The following is a 21038-nucleotide window of genomic DNA, read 5'->3' as shown; positions in this document are numbered from 1 at the left end:
AAAAAGTATTGAATTGTAATATAAAGTGTTGGGATGTAAAGCAGCTGCGTGCTGATGCTCTATTTTCGAGTATTTGAACCAGGGAGAGGAATGGATCATAAATAGAGGATACATATTCAGACAGAGACTTTTCCTGTTTTTAAATCTTTTCTGAAATATATATAAAGGGTAAAGCCTGAGAATGAGGAGCTTCCTAGCATCTCATGCCTGAGGATACTGCAATAAAGCTTTATTGCAGTGATGGGTGCAGGAGTAGATGCTCATCAATGGAGCATAGACTGTAACAGGATCTATAGGATGCCTGACAATCCAAGTATTACATGTCTGGCTTTATTCTAATGTGCTGTATACAGAACCTCCCCTAGGCATGGTCTATAATACCTAGATATTATACAGAACGCAGATACTGCTTAGGTAAGGTATGAAACGTGAGTCATGAAAAGGATGAGTTGTGAAAAAGATGTCTGTGAAAATAAAAGAAGATATAATATTCACAGTAAAGACCTTTATTGAAAAGTCTCTACCCCTGTATTCTGCTGGTCTGTGGACTTAACCCTGACTCCTTGCTGGATTTTTTCCTACTGTGCTGGTTTGCTTTTTGTCTAATGCATTGTCAGAAGTAATTTTTCATGACAGGTTCTCATTAAATAAATAAATTTAAAAAAGCCTTACAATCCGCTGTTAAAGAGTTGTGTGGTGCTCTTCTGGCATAGGTCATGTGTAGAAGATAACTGTTGACCAGACATCATTCTGTCTGCGGCCATAACTTTCAGCATGTTGTTTCAAGCATGCGCGAGTTCTTTGGAGTCTGAGCTTTTAGCATTTGATTACCCGTGGTTGAAGAAGTTGGATGCAACCCTAAGGCTGCCTGGAAAACATGGATACAGTCATAGGTTGGGTTCACACTATGTATGACACCGGCTGTTCTGTGACCCGCCGTCCTGTCCGTCCTGGCCAGAACTGTAATACCAATTGGATGAACTTAATTTCTTTTGATTTGTAATGCAGGCACATTCCAATGTGCCCACATTCCAAATCACCATAGCTGACAATGTAAAGAGCGTCCGGAGGCGCGCTTTACATTGTCTGCACTGCCAGTTTTGTACGGCTGCTATTCAATGAATAGTGGCCACACAAAACTGACATGTCAGGTTTTTCATGTGGTCACTTAGAATCCCAGCCGCCCATAGTAATTTAAGTGATTGGCAATTTCATTAAAAAAACGCCATGGTTGCAAAACTGCAACTACGGCCATTGTTTAATGAAATTATATTCATTTGATTCATCTATCATTATTTAGAGGGCATTTCTTCTCTTCTTCTCTCCATTCTCTAGAGGGAACATAAGATGAAACTTACAATGGGGACACGAGATGAAAATAATGGAAACTTAATATCACCAAAGCCTTTATTCACAGTACATTGTGTGTGTGTGTGTGTGTGTGTGTGTATGTGTGTGTGTGTGTGTGTGTGTGTGAGAGGGGGGGTACTCTTTGCGGGGTAACACCTGCTGACAATCTTGTAGTCCTCTCTCAGTCTGTTGAGAAGTCATTTTATGGGAGGGCTACAAGCTGCGCTGAACATTAATGCCGTGATTTATACCCCCAGATATCCCAAGGTAATTACATTGAAAATCAAGGCTGCTTATTTATGGTAACTGGGAAATAATTCATGGCGTATCTGCTAGACACCAACAAAGCATCTTGGAGGAAGTCTAATGTGCAACACTTCAGATTTATAAGGTACAGTGATAATATGTCACATTATGTCCCCATTTCTTTTCTTCCCAGATTAACATTGCAGTTCTCACTAAGGTCCACCATATCTTTTTGATGGACATTTATTATTCTGCTGGAGAACAGATTGTGAGAGTTGGAAGATAGCGGGGGATGCAGAACTATGGGTGGCAACTGGGTCCTGGTGCTGTAGGGGACCTGAAGGGAAGACACCAGTACCAGGAACGCGACATGGTAGATACGGCCCCTGTTCTAGGATAGGGATCCCTATCTTACAGGATCTGTAAAACAGGCCTCTGGGAGCTCAACTATATATATATCTCTGCACAGGAACAGTAAGTTTATTTTCCAAACATATTTTTTCATATAGAAGATGATTGAAAGGTGGGTGCACACAGATGTCTATGTCTTGATGGAAGAGCCAAGTAAACGTTTAAGGTGCCATACACAAAGTGACAGGGTGAAGAACAGCCAAGGACTATGCCCGAAAAACAAAAGTCATCTTTCTGCAAATTTTTATAGACTTGTTATGTAGTTTTCGCCACATTATACTATGTGGTTCCTCTTCTTCAAGCCAAACACATGAGCAGAAACCCACAGAGCATTGTGCATAGAGCCTGTGCTCTATGAAGCCGGACCTTGAGCTGACCTTGAGGGATCCTGCAAGGTGTCCCACATCTCCTTGGCAGGCTAGTGGCTTGGGGGGGGGGGGGGGGGGGCTTTACCGACTACCGATTTTGTACTGCGTTGTTCGTTTGGTTTGGACTTTGGCTTGTTTGGCTCTCCCTTTGTGTTTGTTCGTCTGTCTTGTTCTGTGTTCACCTATACCAGAGCAGGCACCGCCTTTGTGGTTATCCGCGACTACCTAGGGCCGTTTGAGGCAAGTAGGAGGGGACAGTGGGTGGGCTCAGTATCAGGGCTCACTGTTGTGTCTTGTCCCTACCTCTCCCGCCTGACAGAATCATTAGTAAATGAATGTAGGACTACAGCGAATGATTAGTGAACCATTAACAATGATTTTAGGGTCAGATCTAAATCAACGATTGACGACACACAAACAATTTTACGATCGTTGTCTACAAGTACACAGAACTATTATTTTTTAAATTCCAACGATATAAGGATTTTCCGCACAATAATCACCCCCTGTAAAAGGGCCCTTTAGTCTTCATTCCCCCAGTGAAAACCCAGTAGTGTTGTAAGGTGTGATGGGAGTTGGGGTACCCCGATGTTGTAGGGAACAATAACACCAGCCACATTTAGGGGTGTCAAACTCAGGCCTTCCAGCTGTTGCAAAACTACAAATTCCATCATGACTGGGCTAAAACTTTGGCTGTCCAGGCATGATGGGAATTGTAGTTTTGTAACAGCTGGAAAGCCTGAGTTTGACACCTGTGTTTTAAATGGTGAAACTAAGGAGGAGATTTATCAAACATGGTGTAAAGTGAAACTGGCTCAGTTGCCCCTAGCAACCAATCAGATTCCACCTTTTATTCCTCACAGACTCTTTGGAAAATGAAAGGTGGAATCTGATTGGTCGCTAGGGGCAACTGAGCCAGTTTCACTTTACACCATGTTTGATAAATCTCCCCCTTAGTAAGTCCCTCTCTACTTGGCTCAGAAGTCAAATAAGGCAGCAGAATTCATCAGCAGCAAGTTCCACCAGACATGTGAGGAGATAGTAGTCAATGTATAGTGCAAACATAGGATAGTTATAGAAGCGTTTTAACCCAGGGGCAGTGGCGTAGCTTCCATAGAGGCAGGGAAGGCGGTTGCTATGGGTCCCTTGGAGGAACAGGGCCCTGCAAAGGGAAGATAAGAGCCTCCTGTGTCCTTTTGCTTAACCACTTATGTACTGCAGTGTGTAAGTGACACAGTGTTCTCTTACATGCTGCAACACAAAAAGGGTTAACAATTAGCTCTCTGCCTCACTACTCTGATAACCTCTGACCTCTGTGATCTGAGCTCCTGCAGAGGTCAGCGGTTATCAGTGCAGGAGTAGTGAAGGAGAGAGCTAATTGTCTTCTATATTAACCCTTTTTTGTGTTGCAGCACATAAGAGAACACTGGGTCACTTACACACTGCACTAAATAAGGGGTTAAGCAAAGGGTAGTCTGTTCCTGCACCTATGTATATAACCATGAGGCTCCTAATAGGCTGTTATAGTTAAATACAGTGGATGGACATTGGCTTTCTGCTCTGCCAGTCACTGTTGTGGCTGCACACAGGATTTTGCCTCTGGCCACAAGAGATTTATTATTTATATATATTTAAGTGTGTAGGGGAGGGGGCCCCATACCGTTTTTTTTTCTATGGGGCCCCATGTATCCTAGCTACGCCCCTGCCCGGGAGCATTACAGGTATGGGATGCATAATCTATCACATCAATAACTATAGGGAGACAACTGCTTAGTGTCTTTCTCTATTGTAACTAAAGTCATAAAGAATCAGGAATATCAAATCCTGAAATCCTAGAAGGATCATTTGATCAGCTATAACTTCAAGGAAGAGAGAAATAGCAGAAGAGAGACAGAGAGATACGAGGGGGAGGGGAGAGGAGAAAGAAGAAGGATAGAAATCTATTTAGAGATAAGGGGCAGATGAGAAAAGAGCGGAGGATAATGTCAGAGAAGAAGCAGATGGAGAGTGGTTGGGATGAAGAGGAGGAAGGCCGGGTTTATACAATACAGCTTTGCAAATATTTCATTTGTGATCCTATTACTATACACATGGACAATGATGACACAATGACTTAGGCAGTTGGAACCCATAGCTCCATACTCAGTATTAAAGGGGTTATACAGTACTACAAAAACATGGCCACTTTCTTGTATCCAGTTCAAGTGCAGTTTGCAATTAAGCTCCATTCACTTCAATGGAACTGAGCAGCAAAACCCCACCCGAGCTGGAGACAAGAGTGGGGCTGTTTCTGGTGTGTCATGTTTTTTTGCACTGGATAACCCCTTTAGGAGGGGTGATGTGCCCCTGAGATTGCTGACTGTGATATGAGTGTGAATGTGAACTGGGGCAATAGAATATAAGTTGTGTGCCCCTTTACCCCTCAGTATACTGATTCATCCATCTGGCATGAGGGATTCCACTAGGCCGGGTCACACTCCACGGCTGGCATAGTGGGGGGGGGACTGGACAGTTGGTGTAAATGAAGCTGGTTCTGTATCAAGAGAAATGAGCTTACAGGAGTGCTGGATCAGTGTTGGCTTGTTCATAGGCATTTTCCAGGACTTAAAGGGGTAGTGCGGCGCTAAACATTTATTCGTAAAATAACACACATTACAAAGTTATACAACTTTGTAATGTATGTTATGTTAGTGAATGGTCCCCTTCCCCATGTTCCCCCCCACCCCGGAAGTGTGGTGCAGTATACTCACCAGATGACTGTGGACCCCCGACCGCCATTTTGGGACAATGACGACATCTTCGGGAGGCCGGCCGAACCGCTCCAGCCATCCCTCATGCCGGCCCCCCTCTGCCGCGTCATTAGCTGCTCAGCCGCGATTGGCTGAGCATAACTGTGCTCAGTCAGAGGAGCACTTGGGTAGAAACAAAAATGGAGGTAAGTGATGATTAACTTTCTATGGAAGGAAAGATTGCCAGCTAAACATTGCACTTAGTAAATGAGATCTGTGCCAAGAATCTAGCAGGTCTGGTGTCTGTGCGGCTGATGAAGGTTCTGACACTTGTGATACATGAGAGGCTCCCAGTAATCCGCTCCTCACACAATGCAATCTGGGTTCAGGCAGATGCATCAGGCAGAGACTGCGGCTCTGAGTAATGGGAACATTTGCTTCTACAGGTTGTGTGAAGGACGTTTGCAGAGCAACATATGGAGGATTCTGCTGAGATCCCTACCACACAAAATCTGCAAGGCTCCTTCTAATCCTGCAGATTTCTTTAACAAACCTTCTATATGTTTTGTAGGAATTAGAATAATATTTTGTAATATGACACTGATTATTGATAATAATATTAGTGGGGTTTATTTAACCCCCTCCTGCCTTGGTGAATTTTAATTTTTGGTTTATGCTTATTTTCCCTCCTCTCCTTGTAAGAACCATAACATTGTTCTTTTCCCATCGACAGAGTTGATACTGAATCTATATATTTTTGCTCTACTACTTAAAAAAATAATAGTAATTATTGATTTGCATTGCCATGCTCTGATCCCTATCTCTAGTCATCTGTAGTTTTTTTTTATACCAATTTGGGATAGATGAGACTTTTTGATTGCTTTTTATTCTATTTTTTTCTTGGATGTGAGGCAGCCAGAAATCAGCAATTCAGACATTTCTGCATATGGCGATACCAAGTATATTATTCTTTTTTATTTAACCCCTAAATGACCAAGCCAATTTTCGTTTTTTCACTTTTGTTTTTTCCTCCTCGTGTTTAGAAGGCTATACTTTTTTACATCTATAGACCTATGTGAGGTCTTTTTTTGTAACACCAATTGTACTTTGTAATGGCATGCTTAATTATTCAATAAAATATGCTTCAAAACTGGAAAAAAAAAATTTAGAGGAGAAATAAAAAAAAAAAGCAGCCATTTTTGAATTTTTTTTACCCTGTTTGTCATGTGGCAAAACTGAACTGTTTTATATATATATATATATATATATATATATATATATATATATATATATATATATATATATATATATTCCTCAAGTCAGTACAATAACAATGATACCCAATTTATATACCTTGTACATTATTTTACTACTTAAAAATTAAGTTTATTTATATAAATATGCTTCAAAGTTCTCCATTCTGACTCGTATAATCTTTTTGATTTATTAGTCTATAGGGTGTGTGAGAGCTTATTATTATCGCCATAACCTGTAGATTTTATTGGTACCACATTTGCACATATGCAACTTTTTGATCACTTTTTTTCTATTTTTTTCTGGGATGTGATGTGACCCCAAGAAAGCAATTATACACACTGGTGTCTTTTTGCTAACCCTGCAAAATCAGGAATGTGATCATTTAATAGTTTGGGTGATTCTGCAATCAGTGATACTAAATATGTTAGTTTTTTAATATTTGTTTAATTAAAAAAATAGAATGGGGGGGGGTAAAATTTTATTATATTATGGATTTTTTTTCCTACATAAAAAAAAAATTTACACACTTTTGTAGCCCCCTAGGAGACTTTTATGAGCAATACCATGATTGCTCATAGACATCAATGCATTAGATGTACTGCATTGATCTATGATCTGGACACTCAATTGCTACAGGCTACAGGCCTAGAAGAGGCCCTCAGGCTGCCTTTACAATGGATATATCCGTTAGCAGTCGTTAAGGTGTTAAAGAATGATCAAGGGACAAATTCACTGTCAGTTTATTTTTTTTTTACTTTGTCTAAAAACATTTTTAGTCCTCCTCCTAGTCTTTTTCTTATACAGATCAATGCAATACTACTCTGCTACATTGAACAGTTACTGTATATTGGCACTCTTCTAGTACACCCTACCTGCCTTCAGAAGGCCTCAGGCTGCCAACCAATCAGCTCCTTGCAGTTGCTTTGCGGGGTAGGTCATTATTCAGAACTCTCACAGGTCGGACACCTGTCAAAAAACTCACTAGATGCCGCAATAGCTATTAATTGTCTTAAGAGTTTAGTAACTTGCATCAGACTGTTCTCCAAAGCTGATTAGCGGCAATGACTGTCAGCTAGTAGCGGTGGGAACCTACCATGTTTGAAACAGGCTCAGCTCCTGAGCCCATATCATACTTCCCCATATACTGTAAAAATTTATGAATAGATACTTAATGCACCACACTTTTTGATATTTCCCAGGATTGCAGTGTTTAGCAATAATAAAGCACACTTACCTCCCTGGCTCCTGCATCTCACCCGCTTTGTGGCTGCTTCCGGGACCTGTTGTTGTGACGTTGCAGCCCCACACAGCCAATCAGTGGCTACAGCTGTGTACCTCCTCATCCGTATATTGGCTCGGTGTGCCTGCCACATCATGGTCATGTTGGATTTCTATTCTTAGAGAGGTAAGCAGACACCGGAGCTGTCTAGCAGCAGCTCACTTTTCCTCGCTTCATAAATTACACATGAACCCATGCCAAGTGTGCATGTGTATGAGATTAGGAAAGATAGCTGGTTGGTCCACAGATACTGAAAGTGCATGGTCATCTTAGAGCCCCTATTACATGGGGTGATCACAGGGAGCAAGCAGATCAGTGGGACCAGTCAGGTCAGCTCTCGCTTGCCCTTTGTTTGCTGCCGCTGCTATTACACGCGCCGACAGCAAGTTCGAGAGCTGCTGAGGAGACTCCTTTAGATGATCTTTAGAACGCCTGGGGAGGCTATAAGGGCCCTATTCCACCGGATTATCGTTTGCATAATCGTTAACGATTAAAGATCTCAAACGACCGCTATTGCGAAAGACCTGTAAACGTTCACTCATTCCCATGGAACGATTTTTCGTTACTTATAATCGTATTTGCGATCGTTCTTTCTTCGCTTTTTCTTCGCTATTACGTTCGTATCTACTGCGAATAACCGAACGACGTATTATTCAATGCGAACGATTTGCGAACCTTTTGCGAACGAGCAACGATAAAAATAGGTCCAGGTCTTATAAAGCCATCAACGATTTCTTGTTCGGTCGTTAATCGTTAACTGCATTTCAACCGAACCATTATCATTTGGAGAGAGAGGTAAGAGCTTGTTCACACTTGTGTTGCTTGGCGTCCACTTTTTCCGCCGGTGGCGCCTGCGGGGTCCGGGGGGCCCTTTAGGGTCTGGTCCTGTGACAATGGGGTTGCAGGGCCATTCCGTGGCCCCCTTTCTCTGCTTGCGCACGTTTTGCGGGGATTGTGGTCGCTGACCGTCACAGTGATGTTTTTTGGTTAGGGACTCATGTGTATCAGAAGACCTGCACGTGGTACATGAGGCAATATGGTTTGGCCAAATTATATACTAACTTCGGATGTTGGTTTTAAATATAGCTGAATAAGCTTTCGTGCCAGCCATGGGTGCGATGTGCAGCCATTTCTGTCTTCTTGGCTTGTGCATTTTTTATGTATTCTGTCCCTTTTTTTCATTGTGGCTAGCACTCGTGCTTTGTAAGACCCATGTAATCCAAATTAGCAGGAAGCACCTGTATACATAAGGGGAGGATCTCCTAGTATTCTCCCATTCTAGCTGCAGAGGAATGGAGAGAGAGGTAAGAGCTTGTTCACACTTGTGTTGCTTGGCGTCCACTTTTTCCGCCGGTGGTGCCTGCGGGGTCCGGGGGGGCCCTTTAGGGTCTGGTCCTGTGACAATGGGGTTGCAGGGCCATTCCGTGGCTCCCTTTCTCTGCTTGCGCACGTTTTGCGGGGATTGTGGTCGCTGACCGGCACAGTGATGTTTTTTGGTTTAGGGACTTATGTGTATCAGAAGACCTGCACGTGGTACATGAGGCAATATGGTTTGGCCAAATTATATACTAACTTCTGATGTTGGTTTTAAATATAGCTGAATAAGCTTTCGTGTCAGGCATGGGTGCGATGTGCAGCCATTTCTGTCTTCTTGGCTTGTGCATTATCATTTAGATTCGAACGATTTAACGATAATCTGAACAATAATCGTCCGGTGGAATAGGGCCCTAAGAGATAGCGTCAGTCTGCTGCCACCACTTCTACTACACGAGGTGGCGCCAGCAGATTGTTGCTATCAAGATTGTTTGTCTTTTAACATATTGAAAGACAATGAAAAACAATGATCAGCCAACATTGTGCATGATTGCCTTTATTACACTAAGCGATTGTCGGCCGTAATGGTCGATAATTGGCCAAATATGGCCGATAATCACTTTGTGTAATAGGGCCTTAAAACAATAATCATTATTTTCCACAGAAGCACCAGACCCAATAGCTCTAGTATAGAGAAGCAGTGAATGACCCTAGAGACTGCATTATATATTTGACGGAAGGGTTTGAAGCATTTCCAGTCTGTCTTTTCATCCAGATGACGGAATCCATCAGCATCAGTCCTTCAGTACCGTATGACGCTGGAAAAAGATGGCCATTAAATTTTATCATTGTGCCAGTGACATCGGATATAGCACTTAGGTCTCATCCTTTTTTTTCCCCCGAGGAAATCAACAGCAAAAGGAAAGCTATTAGAAGATGAACAACACCTTATTTTTACAATGTCCCCATGTCTCAGCTTTCCGAGGCAAGCATCAATGATCTTTGGCAAGACGTCCATCTACTTACTTATTTATAATACAAGGATTTTGTAAAGCAAAATCCTAAGAAAGGTTATTTAAGGATAAAAAAAAGGATATTGAAGGATAAAATCTGCTTCCTAAAATGTAAGTTGTCTAACCGATTATATTATCATATTATCTCTTAAAGGAACACTTTAAATATTGAGTACCTGGGTTATTAGAATGGGATTTTTTTTATTAAGCTCCCACAATTCCATGTACTACGTTATTAAAGATGTGTATTAGAGTCCACAAGTACCGGTATATGGAAAAAGTTGTTTTTTTTTAGGACAGCACCATTATTGTCTGTAAGGGGCTGAGCTCCAACACAAAATTCATAGACATGGGTCCCCATCAGTGGCAAAGAGAACAGAGGTTATGGCGATGCCTATCCAGAGGGCAGCCAGCAAGACAGATGAGGCCAGAGGGCTCCTAGAGCAAGAAACATTGAAGTACCATCAGTGACATCAATAGTTAGTGGTCCTGGGCAGCCTACAGACTGATCACTAGTGTTAAGGCCCTATTACACTGAATGATCAGCCTTATTTGGCCAATTACCGACCATTCAGACAATCATCCAGAGTAATAGCACATGTTGAAAGGCAATGATCAGTTGACATGCATAATGTCGGCTGATCATGGTCCTTCAACATGTCGAAAAGTGCGGCGCTCCATGTAATAGGAGTGGCGGCAGCAGACCACCTCTGACTTTAATGGGCCACCCGAACGATCTAAGGATCGGGCTTCCCGCTTGCTGTCTGTGCGTGTAATATCACGTGTAATATCGTGGAGGGGTCAGACCTCCACCCCCGCCGAACTCTGTATCAGGCCCACTGCTTCTTTATTATGAATAGAGCTGCGGGTACGGCATGTGACCCACAGCTCTATTAACTCCTATGGAGCCAATGGAAACAGCCGAGTATAGCGCTCCTCCAGCGTACTTGGCTCTTTCCATTGCTTTATAGGAATGAATAGAGCTGTGGGTCACTTGCCGTACCCGCGGTTCTATTCATAATACAGAAGCAGGGGGCTTCATACGGAGATCGTTGGGGGGGGGGGGGTCTTTTTCTGTGGATAGGGGAAAAGTTGTTTTTCTTGGACAACATCTTTATGTCTTAAATAAAGGGGCATCAGAGAAAGCTTGAAAGACTGTGTTACAGTGTGCCCTTGGTGCTGGAGATATTGACCCCTTGGCTGAAGAGTCATAGTAGATAGTAGAGTATCACTATACCCCTGGCTCAGAGGCTTGATGTAGAGACTCTGCCATACAGAACCAAATACTGCCATTGCAACAGAAACTGTAATTTCCTCTAAGTAAGATCAACCAAGCACTGAGGACCTGTCTATCTATCTATCTATCTATCTATCTATCTATCTATCTATCTGACTGTTCCCTGTAGTGGTAAGAAAGCTTAATGCCCATCTAAGCACCTTGTGGTGCTCAGGGTGCTATTTAAATATTCGTACTACTGTACTGACAAAGCATTTTACCCTCACCTGCGGCTACCTGGCATTAATAGTGGATATTAGGGCATCTCCTTCAGCCTTCTTCGATGGTGATGCACGGTGGTGAGTGATTGTGGAGTGCGGGGGTCCTGGTGGAAGACGTTTGGAGTGACCAGCCAGGCTCTCCTACCTACCTGTGACCGGAGCAGACAGAAGGTCTGCGGCATCTGACACAACACCTGCGGGGCTCGAATCAGCAAGCGGTCAATAAATGCCAATTTTTCCTTTTCATTTGAGGGTATACCTCAGGATTTCTGTCTTGCAGTTAGGTATTACATTTTTTTATTTCAGTTTTTGCATATTACATCCCTTGAAGTGATGTGTAAACAAAATGTAGAAAAATTATAACAAAAAAAATGCAATGCCTAACTGCAAGACAGTTTGAAGGTGGACTAGGCACCCTCTAGGCATCTGGTTAAATGCTCAAGTCTCCCATTGATTTTAATGGGGCTTGTTACTTAAGTGGAGCATCCAAGCATTGAAAAATGCTCGACCTGAGTAACAAGCACTAGAGCATTTTAGTGATTGCTTAAAGGGGTTATCCAGCGCTATAAAAACATGGCCACTTTCTTCCAGAGACAGCACCACTCTTATCTCCAGCTTGGGCGGGTTTTGCTGCTCAGTTCCATTGAAGTGAATGAAGTTTAATTGCAAACCGCACCTGAAGAGTCATGTTTTTGTAGCACTGGATAACCCCTTTAACACCAATTCCCTGTAACCAAATCTGAAGTGCCTTGTCTGAGTAACGTTTTCCAAGTTTGTAAGCAAGTTGTGTGTAATTTTATCTCTGCATTGTGACACTTGCATTAGTACCAAAAGCGCTTGAAGTCACCATAACTTACACAAAGGAGTTAACTACAAAGATGTATGCTACAAACTGCCTAATTCTGGGACAAAGTTCAAGAACAATAGAATTGCTAATAAAAGGAATATGTTTAGATGCATAGATAGAAGGTGATACATTCCCTACATATGAGGCTTTTTCTTCCACTGCCATTTGCCAAGACCTATAATTTATTGGTGGGTAGGTTATATATTAGTAACATAGTAACATAGTAACATAGTAAATAAGGTTGAAAGAAGACAAGAGTCCATCAGGTTCAACCTAGGAAAATCCTACTGTGTTGATCCAGGAAGGCGAAAAACCCCTATGGGGCAGGAGACAAACGCCCCACCACAGGGAGAAACTCCCCCCCCCCCCCCTCCCCCGACAGCAATGGCAACCAGAACAATTCCCGCATCAACGTATCACCAGAAATCTAATGCCCATAACTTGTAATATTATATTTTTCAAGAAAAGCATCCAGGCCTCCCTTGAACTTATTTAATGAATCAGCCATGACAACCTCATGTGGCAGAGAGTTCCACAGTCTTACCGCTCGTACAGTAAAGAACCTGCGTCGATGCTGATGATGAAATCTTCTTTCCTCTAGACGTAGAGGATGCCCCCTTGTCATTGTTACAGACCTAGGAGTAAAAAGACCACTACAAAAATCTCTGTACTGTCCATTCATATATTTGTACATCGTGATCAGATCGCCCCTAAGTCGTCTTTTTTCTAGCGTAAATAACCCCAAGCTTGATAACCTGTCCTGGTACTGTAACCCACCCATTCCCTTAATGACCTTTGTTGCCCTCCTCTGCACCCGCTCTAGTTCAGCTGTGTCCTTCTTATATACCGGTGCCCAAAACTGTACACAGTATTCCATGTGTGGTCTGACCAGTGATTTATAAAGAGGCAAAACTATGTTCTCATCTTTAGCATCTATACCTCTTTTGATGCACCCCATTATTTTATTAGCCTTGGCAGCTGCTGCCTGGCACTGATCACTAAAGTTGAGTTTACTGTCCACCAATACCCCCAGGTCCTTTTCGGAAGTAGTTTTACCCAGTGTTTTATTATTTAGCACATAACTGTACTTATTATTTCTATGGCCCAAATGCATAACCTTACATTTATCCACATTAAACTTAATTTGCCATTTCTCCGCCCAAGCCTCTAGCTTCTCCAAATCCCTCTGTAATATGATATTATCCTCCTCTGTAGTGATTACTTTACCCAGTTTAGTATCATCTGCAAAAATGGAGATTCTACTCTGTAGCCCCTCTACAAGATCATTAATGAAAATATTAAAAAGAAGTGGACCCAACACTGACCCCTGTGGTACCCCACTAGTAACTAAAACCCAATCTGAATATGTTCCATCAATGACCACCCTCTGTTTTCTATCACACAACCAGTTACTTACCCATTTGCAAACTTTTTCCCCAAGTCCCAGCATCCTCATTTTGTAGACCAACCTTTCATGCGGCACAGTATCAAATGCCTTTGAAAAGTCCAGATACACAACATCCACAGCCTCCCCCAGGTCCAGTCTATAACTTACCTCTTCATAGAAGCCGATCAGATTAGTCTGACAGGACCGATCCCTCATAAATCCATGCTGGTGCTGCGTCATAAGATTGTTTTCATTAAGATACTCCAGTATAGCATCTCTTACAATCAATGGATAGAATATATCTGCATAGTGGTGGATAGAATATATCTGCATAAATGTGATGAGAATTGATCGCTGAAATCTTCATCTTATAGTACATATGTATATCCTTAAAGGGGTTGGCCACCTTATAGTAAAATTGTTTTGTGTGTATTCACATAACTTACTGACAGTAGGTCCCTGCGTACCTCATAGAGCTAAAATTAGAATTCCCTCCTCCAGGTTGGGCTGCCCTGCTCTGTGGTGTGGCTGTCCATAAGATGGCTGACATGGAGGAGCATGTCCCGCCCTTGGTGTCCTCTATAGGAATATACAGGCTCAGTGGTGGACACTAGGGGGCGGGGCCTGGTCACATGTTCTTCCCTGTCGGCCATCTTATGATCAGACTCACCACAGAGTCGGGCAGCACAGCCTGGAGGAGGGGAGTCGGATTTAAGCTCTATGAGTCACACAGGGAGCAGCTGTCAGTATATACAGTGAGTACAATTACTAATACTGTACACTGAACTATTTTACTATAAAGTGGGCAACCCCTTTAAATAAGCACTTTCATTAAAGGGGTGGTTCAACATTTTTTTTCCTTTCAAATCAGATGGTGCCAGACTGTTCCAGAGATTCGTAAGTATTCCAGTATATATATCAGCTGCTGTATGTCCTACTTCAACTGTCCAGAGCAGCAGCAAATCCCCATAGTAAACCTCCCCTGCTCTCCAGACTGCAAAGAATACACCACTTCCTGCAGGACATACAGCAGCTGATAAGCACTGAAAGACTTGAGATTTTTTAATAAAAGTAAATTACAAATCTCTGGCACCAGTTGATTTGAAGGAATTTTTTTTTAGTGAGCTACCCCTTTAAAGAAATAAGAAACAATCAGTTTTTCTCACTTCTAGAGAGTAGAATCAGACCTTCCTCGGGTACAAAGCTGAAGTCCAGAGGATTTAATTGCGAAAGAAAGAAATCTGGCTCCAGGTGAAAATAAAACTTGACTTGAAAACTTTCCTTTGATTTTTTTTTTTTTTAAGAAAATGTTATATTAAAAGTAAAGTTGTATTTCCACCCGGAGATGGATTTCTTCCTTTTGCAAAGAAAAAAAAAAATTTGACTTGTCACAGGAACATGTCAAACACTGGTCATGGTTTCCCTGCTGAGACCCCCGCCAATCAGGAGATCTCCAGACTCCATTGTAAGTCTATGGGACCACTGGATAGAGATAATTGACAGCAGGGAAGTGAAGCATGCTACCAGGCTGCTTCCCACTAATGGCCCTATTCCACGGAACGATTATCGTTCGTTTTCGGACGATATCGACCGCTACGGACGATAATCGTTCCGTGGAATAGAGTGCAACGATCAGCCGACATCGTTCATGTCGGCTGATCGTTGCAGTCGCTTGTTTTTCAACATGTTGAAAAACAAGCGACTGATATAGCAGCGATCTGCTGCCGTCGCTCCGTTGAATAGGAGCATCGGCAGCAGGCGCTGCTATATCCTATGGGCTGCCCGGACGATCTAGCGATCCCCCGGGCAGCCCCCCCGCAGCTCCCCGCCGCCCCCTCCCGCACTCACCCGCTCGCTGCAGCCGCGTTGAATAGCGGCGGCAGCGAGCGCCGAACGAGGAGCAAACGAGCGCTGACAGCGCTCGTTTGCTCCTCCAACGACCCGTGGAATACGGGCTTTAGTCTACTGATAACTTTTCAGGTGATCCTGTGATATGTCAAAAGTCTTTCTTTGTTTTTTTTTTTTAAGATAGGTACATTTTAAAATGAACCTGTAATCATGTTCATGCTGCGTGAACCAGGAGTCATGGTGGGGGTGGTCTCTGGTGTCTTCTCCCTTCCTTGGTTGATAGATTTCTTCCTATAGCCAAACAGGGACAAATCTTTCAATCAAGTTTAATAGGGCAGAGAGAAACCACCGGGGACTGTCATGATGATTCGTGGCTCAAGCAGCATGTTAGTGATGACAGATAAAGAATTATTTTTTCCTTTAGAAACAGCGCCACATCGGTCCATTGGTTGTCTATGGTACTGCAGCTCCAAAGAAGTGAATGAAGCTAAATGCAATACAACATACATTTTTTAAAGCTTTCATATTTTCCTAACACTGTACAAGCCCCTTAAAGGGAATCTGTCACATTAAAAATGTGGTCCAATCTGCAAACATCTTGTTATAGAAAAGGAGGAGCTGAGCAGATTGATATATATTTTTGTAGGAAAATTTTCAGTATAACTGGTTATTTACCCATGCTTATTCTGGGCTAAGTAGTCATGTGGGTGGTCCTATTTAAAGACTGAAAACTATCTGTATGTAAGTGTACAGGTAGTCAGTCACTGACAAGGGACATTGACTTGTCTATTCTACATATTGTTGGTTAAGAAGTCAATTGGGTGGTCCTACTTAGTGATTGACAGCTCTTTCTACCCACACACACACAGAGAGCTGTATATCTCTGAATAGGACCGCCCATGTGACTACTTAGCCCAGAATGAGCAGAGACTTATATGGCTAAATAACCAGTTATCCTGGTACTTTTTCTATAAAATTGTATATCAATCTGCTCAGCTCCTCCTGCTCAGTAACATGATGCCTGCAGGTTGGACTGCATTTTCAGTGTGACACAGTGGCGTAGCTACCGCCGCGACCGGGCCCTACCGATCAATCACTCTTGTGACCGCAAGCATTGTTTTGCTTGCGGTCACAAGAGTCCGGCTCCGTCTTCCCCCGACTGCTGCGCGGCTGCTGGGGGTGTCGCGTCTTATCCCCGTCAGCGTGCGCATCCCAGAGCTCCCTGCGCGCCTTGGGCCCTGACTTCCGGTTCTGGCGCGCAGGGAGCTCTGGGATGCGCGCGCTGCCGGGGATAAGACGCGACACCACCTGCAGCCGTGCAGCAGCCGGGGACAGACCAGGAGGAGTGAGGATCAACGTGGGAGCGCGTTGTCAGGTGAGTTAAGTTTTTTTTTTTGTTTTTTTTTATCAGCCTGCAGGGTGGGGGGAAAGAGGGGGGCATCTATGAGGGTGGGGGGAAAGAGGGGAGCATCTATGAGGGTGGGGGGAAGAGGGGGGGCCAGGGCCGGGACAAAGGGTAGGCAGGCATAGGCGATGGCCTAGGGCGCCATCTAGTGGTAAATTACAGGGGGCGCAATTTGAATGTCTTTAAAAAATTTTTTTACTAGGATACTGTACTTCTGATGGCCGCCCCTCCACCTCACATTTCTCCAGCACCTGTCCTCACTCTCTCTCCTTCCCCCCGGGCAGATAGTGATCGCTCCTCCGCTCTGCCCTAAAGCAGCTGCATGCTCCAGCCCTGCGCTGCCGAGCGCCGCCCCTCCACCTCACATTGCATCAGCCCCTGTCGTCACTCTCTCTCCCTCCCCCTCCCCCGGCAGACAGTAAATCCCCCCACCCGACCTCACCCGTGGCACTGCATCCCTTCTCTGCTACTGAGGACTCTAGTCCCGCGGCGGCAGACATCTACACACACTCCTCCTCCCTCTGCCTGGCTCTGGACCTTCTGACCAATGAGCTTCTTACTAATATGTCACATGGTGTCTGGAGCCAAGGAGGAGAGAAGTGGAGTGGGGGAAGTAACCTGGTAAGCTGCTTCCAGATCAGGCAGTGGGGGCTACACTAAGGGGGTGTATGAAGACTATATACACTGGCTATACACTGTGGGGCTATACTATGTGAGAGGGTGTATGGAGATGTATATACACTGGGGGCTACACTATGTGAGGGGGTGTATGGAGATGTATATACACTGGGGGCTATACTATGTGAGGGGGTGTATGGAGATGTATATACACTGGGGGCTATACTATGTGAGGGGGTGTATGGAGATGTATATACACTGGGGCAGGGCCGCCATCAGGAATTTCGGGGCCCCATACAACCAAAGTGTCTGGGCCCCCCACATTAATAAAAAAAAAAAAAATTGTGTGTTCGCCCCACGCCTTGCTGGGAGGTATAATTTGGTTCAGATCAATTCTAGAGAACTGGCTCATATACTCCATTTTCCCCAGTGGCTTAAAATGTAACCTCTGTTATACAGTTATAAAATTGTAGAAATTAAATGTGAACAAGGTGCAATTCAAATAGACACTTACTTGTATAGCAGTCTCTTGTGCTCTGTATGCAGTGCATTATATTCACCCCTGCAACGTACAATTTATAGCGTGTCTACAAGCCCAGCGGGGCTCATTATGATGGAGACTAAAACTTATACAAGAGTGGGGTAGGGGTTCCTCTGTATTCAGAATGCTGTTGAGTACTAGGCAATGCCCCGTTTGGGGTTATTGAATTTCGAGGGTCTGGGGGGGCTGTTTGATTTGTATATGTTCACCAATATCCCCCCCGGTATGCTCACTAACATAGAATATGTTGATAAGGCTAATATAATGAGGCTGTTCCATGTTAGTGAGCATATACAAATCACCCCCCCCCCCCCCCCCCCCCAGGCAGACTAGTTTAGCTCACCCAAGCCAGTGATAGCGAATACATGGTGGTGAGAACGCTTTCTAGGAGATCCTGTTTGTGCAGCAGAGGTGTCTTTATCCTGCTCTGCATAGACCCTTGAAATTCAATAATCCCAGACGGGGCATTGCCTAGCACTCAACAGCATTCTGAATACAGGGGAACCCCTACCCCACTCTGCAGTCCTATGTAACAGCACAGATAACACAGTGATATCTCTGAGTACAGATAATGTAGTAGTCACCTGCAGTCCTATGTAACACCACAGATAACACAGTGATATCTCTGAGTACAGATAATGTAGTAGCTGTCACCTGCAGTCCTATGTAACACCACAGATAACACAGTGATATCTCTGAGTACAGATAATGTAGTAGTCACCTGCAGTCCTATGTAACACAACAGATAACACAGTGATATCTCTGAGTACAGATAATGTAGTAGCTGTCACCTCGGGGCGCCCCTACTAAATGATGTTCTACAAAATAAGAAAAGTGTCATACAGGGACTCACAGGTGACGTCTTCTTTGATCTGAGGCGTCACTTTCCCTTTTCCTCTCCATCCGGCCCAGACCTCCATGATGAGTCCTTCCAGATACGTTTCATCCCCTTAGAACCTGCGAGACAAACAATTTAGGCTCCGCACATTTCTAGCAACTTCCTTTCCTTTCTCCCCCCTGTAGGCTCCCATTGTAACTGCGCTGTGTGGGATGCCCCCTGTATGTAGGATTCCCAGCTGTGCCCCCATGAGCTAATAATGCCCCTAGAGGTGGCCCCCATGAACTAATAATGCCCCCAGAGGTACCCCCATGCACTAATAATGCCCCCAGAGATGCCCCCATGAGTTAATAATGCCCCCAGAGGTGCCCCCATGAAATAATAATGCCCCCAGAGGTGCCCCCATATACTAATAATGCCCCCAGAGGTGCCCCCATGAGCTAATAATGCCCCCAGAGGTGCCCCCATATACTAATAATGCCCCCAGAGGTGCCCCCATGAACTAATAATGCCCCCAGAGGTGCCCCCATGAACTAATAATGCCCCCAGAGGTGCCCCCATATACTAATAATGCCCCCAGAGGTGCCCCCCTATACTAATAATGCCCCCAGAGGTGCCCCCATATACTAATAATGCCCCCAGAGGTGCCCCCATGAGCTAATAATGCCCCCAGAGGTGCCCCCATGAGCTAATAATGCCCCCAGAGGTGCCCCCATACACTAATAATGCCCCCAGAGGTGCCCCCATACACTAATAATGCCCCCAGAGGTACCCCCATACACTAATAACGCCCCCAGAGGTGCCCCCATATACTAATAATGCCCCCAGAGGTGCCCCCATACACTAATAATGCCCCCAGAGGTGCCCCCATTCACTAATAATGCCCCCAGAGGTGCCCCCATACACTAATAATGCCCCCAGAGGTACCCCCATACACTAATAATGCCCCCAAAGGTGCCCCCATACACTAATAATGCCCCCAGAGGTGCCCCCATACACTAATAATGCCCCCAGAGGTGCCCCCATACACTAATAACGCCCCCAGAGGTGCCCCCATATACTAATAATGCCCCCAGAGGTGCCTTTAAAAAAAACAAACATCCTACTCACCTAATCCGCGCTGTGCAGGCAGCAACTCTTCCTCCTCCTCTTCCGCCTCCATCTTGCGAGCCGCAGGGACGGGACTTCCGGCAGACGTGATGACGTCACATCATCACGCCTGCCGGAGGGGCACATGATCACGGCCCGGCCTCCCATAGGCTGCTGGTATGAAGTGCCGGCAGCCTATGGGAGAGAATACAGGAGGAGGACGCTGACAGGTCCTTCTCCTGTATTCTGATCGCTTTAATGTTCCGCCCGCTGTGCGGGCGGAACATTAAAGCGATCAGTGGGATGCTCAAAAACAGGTGGCAAGGGGGGCCGTGCGGGCCCCCCTAGCGTAGCGGTCGGGCCCCCCCCCCCCCCCCCCCCGTGTCTCTTAGGGTCCGGGCCCCATACGGCAGTACCAGTTGTACTGCCCTATCGGCGGCCCTGCACTGGGGGCTACACTGAGGTGGTGTATGAAGATGTATATACACTGGGGGCTATACTATGTGAGGGGGTGTATGGAGATGTATATACACTGGGGGCTATACTATGTGAGCGGGTGTATGGAGATGTATATACACTGGGGGCTACACTGAGGTGGTGTATGAAGATGTATATACACTGGGGGCTATACTATGTGAGGGGGTGTATGGAGATGTATATACACTGGGGGATATACTATGTGAGGGGGTGTATGGAGATGTATATACACTGGGGGCTACACTGAGGGGGTGTATGGAGACTGTATATATACTGGCTATACACTGTGGGGGCTATACTATGTGAGGTGGTGTATGGAGACTGTATATATACTGCCTATACACTGTGGGGGCTATACTATGTGAGGGGGTGTATGGAGACTGTATATACACTGGCTATTCACTGTGGGGGCTATACTATGTGAGGGGGTGTATGGAGATGTATATACACTGGGGGCTATACTATGTGAGGGGGTGTATGGAGATGTATATACACTGGGGGCTATACTATGTGAGGGGGTGTAT

General features: G+C 44.6%; 1 long non-coding RNA gene across 3 annotated transcripts in view; it reads left to right on the top strand.

Moving 5' to 3' along the window:
* The first annotated feature begins 3298 nt into the window (after window positions 1-3298).
* LOC138800379 (uncharacterized) overlaps window positions 3299-21038 on the top strand; it is a 29954-nt gene continuing 12214 nt past the window's right edge. For all 3 annotated transcript variants that reach the window (XR_011364448.1, XR_011364449.1, XR_011364447.1), the window contains exon 1: window positions 3299-3405. This is a non-coding gene — a long non-coding RNA (uncharacterized lncRNA). The remainder of the gene's footprint in view (window positions 3406-21038) is intronic.

This window comes from Dendropsophus ebraccatus, chromosome 9, assembly GCF_027789765.1.
Source record: "Dendropsophus ebraccatus isolate aDenEbr1 chromosome 9, aDenEbr1.pat, whole genome shotgun sequence".
NCBI lineage: Eukaryota > Metazoa > Chordata > Amphibia > Anura > Hylidae > Dendropsophus > Dendropsophus ebraccatus.
The sequence above is the reverse complement of the archived record's forward strand: the minus strand, read 5'-3'. Positions and strand labels throughout refer to the sequence as shown.